General features: G+C 40.3%; 1 non-coding gene across 1 annotated transcript; it reads right to left on the bottom strand.

The window, feature by feature from the left end:
• Window positions 1-5,396: 5,396 nt before the first annotated feature.
• On the bottom strand, window positions 5,397-5,471 carry LOC119867266. Its single transcript, XR_005383001.1, has one exon. It is a non-coding gene; the product is annotated as a small nucleolar RNA SNORD24 (small nucleolar RNA).
• Between the last annotated feature and the right edge of the window lie 529 nt (window positions 5,472-6,000).

The following is a 6,000-nucleotide window of genomic DNA, read 5'->3' as shown; positions in this document are numbered from 1 at the left end:
TTTATTTTTTATTTATTCATGATAGTCACACACAGAGAGAGAGAGAGAGAGAGTCAGAGACACAGGCAGAGGGAGAAGCAGGCTCCATGCACCGGGAGCCCGACGTGGGATTCGATCCCGGGTCTCCAGGATCGCGCCCTGGGCCAAAGGCAGGCGCTAAACCGCTGCGCCACCCAGGGATCCCGGAATTTCTATTTTAGATACAACAGCCAGTGATGGCTTCACTGAAATGACGTCTGAGCAAAGTCTGAAAGAAAGTGAAGTGAGAAGGGGACTCCTGCATGTATCCAGAAATTAAATTCACAGAAGGAAATGCAACAGCAAATAGGGGTGGTGATGTGGGAGGGGAATTAGGAAATGCAGGGCCTGTAGACCTTTCTCACAATTTTTACTCTCATTGAGGTAAAATGCCATTGGAGAATTTTGAGCAGAACAGTGGCATGATCTGACTTAAATTTTACCATGATAATGCTGCCTACTGTGTTGAAAATATTACTGTGAGGGACAGAGGTGTATGTAGAGATCAGTTAGAATGCTATCACAATCACCCAGGTGAAAGATGATGGTGGCTTAAACTAGGTCATAGCAGTGGAAGTTTAGAGAAGTGATTGAATACTCTATATATAATGTGAAGATAATGCCAACAGGATTTGCTGACACATTAGCTGTGCATTATAAAGGAAAAAGAGAAACTAAGAATGACCCAAAGGTCTTTAACACAAACAACCAGAAGAATAGAGCAGATATTGAGATAGGGAAGACCACCTCAACAGGTGTTGAGAAGAATCCAGAAGGCTTCTATATAGAGGTAGGAATGCTAAGGAGGTAGGTAGAAATGAATTAGTAGTTCAGGGCTGGAGATGGAAACTTGGATGTCATAAGCATTCAGAAGGCACCAAAATTCCTTGAGCACACATTATTTTGCTTCAGCTGAGCACTGGGGATATAATGAGGAGTAAGTCAGTCATAAGCTGACCATTGGCTTATGTCTACTGGCAGAGTTTTCTCTGGTTGGGGGAGGAAGAGAAACTTGAAGATTGAAGCATGAGAAAGATTCAAAGCTACTGTTACTGGCTTGAAGAAGGAAGCAGCCATGTGTCGAGGAAACAGAAACCTTTGAACTAAACTCTAAGATCTGAATTTTGCCAAAAACTAGAAAGAGTTTGGAAGCTCATTTATATCCCAGAACCTTCAGATGAGAACTCAGTCTGGCTCACACCTTGATATCAGGCTTGTGATATTGAACAGAGAACTAGCCACATCTTTGAAGAATCTGATCCACAGAACTGTGATCTAATAAATTGACTTTTATTTTAAGCCACTATGTTTGTGGCAGATTCATTATGCAGCAGTGAAAAAATTATTACAGCTCAGCTTGTCTTTGCTCTACATGGATGGCTGGAGTGGTTAGATTTGGAGCTGGAAGGTCTACTTCTAAGATGGCTCACTTATGTGGCTTGCAAATTGGTACTGGGTACATGTGGAGTATGTGGAGTCTGTCTGATGGTGCTGAGGGGTGAAGGCATCAATTCTTCTCTATGTGGTCCCCTACATAGTTTCTATAGCAAGTGACTAGGTTCCAAGAGCAATTGTCCCAAGAGAATAAGCAAAAAGTGACTGACAAGTGATTGATTTTATGACTTAACCTAGGAAATAAATTACATAACATTATTTTCACCATGCTCTATTGGTGGAGGCAGTCACAAAAGTCTGCTCAGGTTTAAGAAGGGACATAATCCTTACCTCTCAGTCACAGAATGGTTTCAACATCTCATTGTAAGAAGCACACATGGGATAGGATATTTTGTGACAGCTATACTTGAAACAACTACGTGGTGATTTAATAACTCATTCCTACTTCAATACCCAACTTGTTGGTTAAAATGTTAACATTTGGAGGAAAAGTTGGAAGTGAAGAGAGTGCAAAATAAAGCATTATTACACCCCAGTAATAGGTTTAGAATGCAAATGGGTTTGGTTATATAATATACATGCACATAATAAGTTCCATAATGATAAAGGTCAAGAATACTTGCTATCTTTGACATTAACTTAAATTTCTAGATAACATCCAAGATGTTGAACATGGGAACTGAAAATTAATCTTATTTAGGTTTATTTTTTCCAGAAAGTGAATAAAATTCATTTATTCACATAATATAATGGCAAGTTAAATATTACAATAATAAAATTAGTCCTTAGCAGATCTAGACTACATTAAAATATACAAATTATTTCTCTTCATATTCTACATTTTGATGATTAAAAAATAATTGAATCTCATTACTGAGTGTACCAGACATAAGGGAAAAACACTTTAATTCATGGTAGCATGTGCAGTCATTACTGGAGTAAAAATTTTTAGTCAAACAATGTATAGATTTGGCAAAATAAAAATGACTTTCATTTTGCATAATTTCATATGTCTAGAGCTCCACAATATAAGAGTAGCTTTATACAAATGACAAAAACTAGGAAATGCATTTTTCACATTTTAATTACAATTCACATGTCTGTATCTCCTGCTGTGATGTTTTGTTAAAAAGAGATCTCATTTATGAAACTGCCAGTGTAGAAACTGACAGATGGTAAGACCAGTTTCCAACCTGCTTAAGTACTGGTTTAATATGGTTTAGATTATTTTATTTGCATTGCCTATTTTTACTACATACCTAAGTAGTACAAAAGTACTATCACAGCTTTGTTTCGGTTCTTCTATTATTACTATTAGATATATTTATAGGACTTATAGATTTATTGTTATAGATTCAGCTTTTTATCAACACACTATTTTAAGAGATGATTTAACTGATTATTTTTCTAAAAAATGTATCAGGTTCTATTTCTTTTAATGAAATCCCAACAAACACATAGATGCCTGGGGATAATCATAACAAAACAATTCCAAAGTTCAAGAAAAAAATCACTTTGATAGATGTAACCCATAGAGATATCAACAAATGAACCAATTAATTGGGTTAAATATTTTTTTGTAATATTGCAATCAGAAAAAAAAAAGTATTTGAATGTGAAAATTACCTCATGCGAAGGTGAGAGATCCTGTGGTTGTTTTCCAAAAGACCTCATTAATCACACCTGGATATAAAAATAATAAGAAGGAAATTATATGAAAGGAAAAGTTTCTACTGGTAAATTTGCTTACAAAAATACCCTTGGTTTTATGTTGATAAACATTATTTTTAATACAGTTTACTTCCCTTAGAAAATAGAGGCATAAATTCAGAGAACATTAATGTTGGTATCAGTTCTTTCCTCCTGCAACTGCAATTTTTTAAAAGGATTTTATTTATTCATGAGAGACAGAGAGAGAGAGAGAGAGAGAGAGAGAGAGAGAGGCAGAGACACAGGCAGAGGGAGAAGCAGGCTCCATGCAGGGAGCCTGACGTGGGACTTGATCCCAGGTCTCTAGGAACACACCCCGGGGCTGAAGGTGGCGCTGAACCGCTGAGCCACCGGGGCTGCCCCAACTTCAAATTTTTTCAGCTTTCTAAACTGGATAGTTTCCTGGAAACTCAGGATTACCTCAGCTGCTGGGCAAGTGATGCTTCTCTACACCCCCTGCTTACCATCTCTCAGACCATTAAATGGGTTTAGAATTGTAAACCTGGGACATGGTAGCCCATGTTACAAGGACACTGGCATACATTCAGCTGAAGTCTTGCTATGACATTTGTCTGTGGGTTGGATCCTTGGTGTCTGCATAGTTCCTAGATCAAAAAGCTCATTGCAGTGAGTATTAAGACACAATCATTTGGACTTAGCTTTTGCCAAGGATTCTCTTCTGAAATCCTGGTCAGTTGACCTGGCTGGCCTTTTAGTGTTCTTCACAGAGCAAGAACATGAACAGAACCCACTCTTCTGCTATCAGGCTGTATTTCCGCCACACACACACAAAAAGACAATTTACCAGGTATGTGTCACACCATTACCAATTTCTGAAAGATAATTCTATCGACAAACTGTTCTACCCTGCTCTACCTGGAGGCTGCCCCAGTTAATGCCGTATTAAAATCGAGTTTTCCCTGTGCTTTGTCAATCCTTCTGCCTTCTCTCTTACACTTTCTTATCAGCGTTTGATCTTGAACCAAATGCAGGTTTCAGCCTCAATCTCCATTAAAGTCTTCTTGCTCTATGGTACTCATAATGCCACTTCCATGTTGCAACAGTGTCACAAAAGGATAATTTACCTTTTAGTAATGTGAAAGAAATTCATAATGTTAATAACAAATTTACAATTAATTTTTTAAAAATTTCTTTTATCCAGACGCCTGGGTGGCTCAGCGGTTGAGCGTCTGCCTTTGTCCCGGGATCCGGGATCCAGTCCCACATTGGGCTTCCAGCATGGAGCCTGCTTCTTTCTCTGCCTGTGTCTCTGTTTCTCTCTCTCTCTGTGTCTCTCATGAATAAATAAATACAATCTTAAAAAAAAAAAGTTTCTTTTACTCTATTAGGCTAAAGCGAGGAAAAGTGGCCTTTACCTTTCTTTTCTTTCTTTCTTCCTTTCTCTTTCTTTCTTTCTTTCTTTCTTTCTTTCTTTCTTTCTTTCTTTCTTTCTTTTCTTTCTTTCTTTCTTTTGAAAGAGAACCTTTTATTACTTTTATGTACAGAAAATTCAACAGCGTCCACTTAGCCCAGCTCGGTGGCCAGTTCTTTAGCCTTTGCTTTTTCCAGCTTGGTGATGCGAGCTACTGACTTGGGACCCAGGACGTTGCCTCCCCAGTGGCGGCTGATCTCATCATATCTGTCATTGTAATTGGTCCTGATTGCTTCTACCAGCTTAGCCAGCGCTCCCTTGTCTTCTGAGTTAACCTGTGTGAAGGTGACAGTGGTGCAGGTCTTCCTGTTGACCAGACGCCCCAGCCTGGCCTTCCCTTTGATAATGCAGTAGGGAACCCCTGTCTTACAACACAGGGCAGCCAGGAAGACAACCAGCTCAGTGGGATCCACATCATGGGCTATCACTACCAGCTGAGCCTTCTTGTTTTTCACCAAGGTGGTGACAGTGTTAACCCCAGCTCCAAGGACAGGCCACCTCTTAATGGGGACATCCCCTTTGCCCGCAGCTTTCTTCTCGGCCCAGGCCAACAGCCTCTGCTTCTTCTCTTGCTTTGTCTCTGGTCTGTACGTATGGGCCAGCTTAAGCAGTTGCATAGCTGTTTGGCGGCCCAAGGCCTGGGTGAACTGGCAGGAGGCACTTTGAGACCTTTATACAGAATGGCCCTCTGCCACTGCAGCTGGAGGTAGCGTGGCCACTTGACAAAGCAGGTGAGGTCCCCTTGGGCTGGATGTCCTGTCCTGAGGAGAGGAGGGCAACACGGATTAGTGAGGCTCAACCTCCTCGCGGAGCTGCCGTTAGGGCCTCTCAAAGATGCGGGTGCATCAGCGATCTTGGTGTTTTCAAGCGTCATCACTATCTTTCCGATAGCAAATATTCCTTCACATCATCTGCATACCTAATTTATTTTCTTATAGTTCCTCTATATTGTTTGCAAATATATTTTTTAAAGATTTTATGTATTTATTCATAGAGACAGAGAGAGAGAGGCAGAGACACAGGCAGAGGGAGAAGCAGGCATCATACAGAGAGCCCGACGTGGGACTCGATCTGGGGCCTTCAGGATCACGCCCTGGGCTGCAGGCTGCGCTAAACCGCTGCGCCACCGGGGCTGCCCTGTTTGCAAGTATTTTAAAGTTAATTCACTTTCTAAAACGTCTTATACATTTCATTATATTAATAGCATTGTTAAGAAACGTTATCTCCTGAGAGGCCTGGGTGGTTCAGTGGTTGGGTGTCTGCCTTTGGCTCAGGTTGTGATCCCCGTACTGGGATAGAGTCCTGCATTGGGCTCTCCTGGGGAGCCTACTTCTCTCTCTCTATGTCTTTGCCTTTCTCTTTGTGTCTCTTATGAATAAATAAATAAAATCTTTTTTTTTTTAAATAAAAATTATCTCCTTACCTTCCCTAGACACACTAATTTT

Source organism: Canis lupus, chromosome 32 (genome assembly GCF_011100685.1).
Source record: "Canis lupus familiaris isolate Mischka breed German Shepherd chromosome 32, alternate assembly UU_Cfam_GSD_1.0, whole genome shotgun sequence".
NCBI lineage: Eukaryota > Metazoa > Chordata > Mammalia > Carnivora > Canidae > Canis > Canis lupus.
The sequence above is the reverse complement of the archived record's forward strand: the minus strand, read 5'-3'. Positions and strand labels throughout refer to the sequence as shown.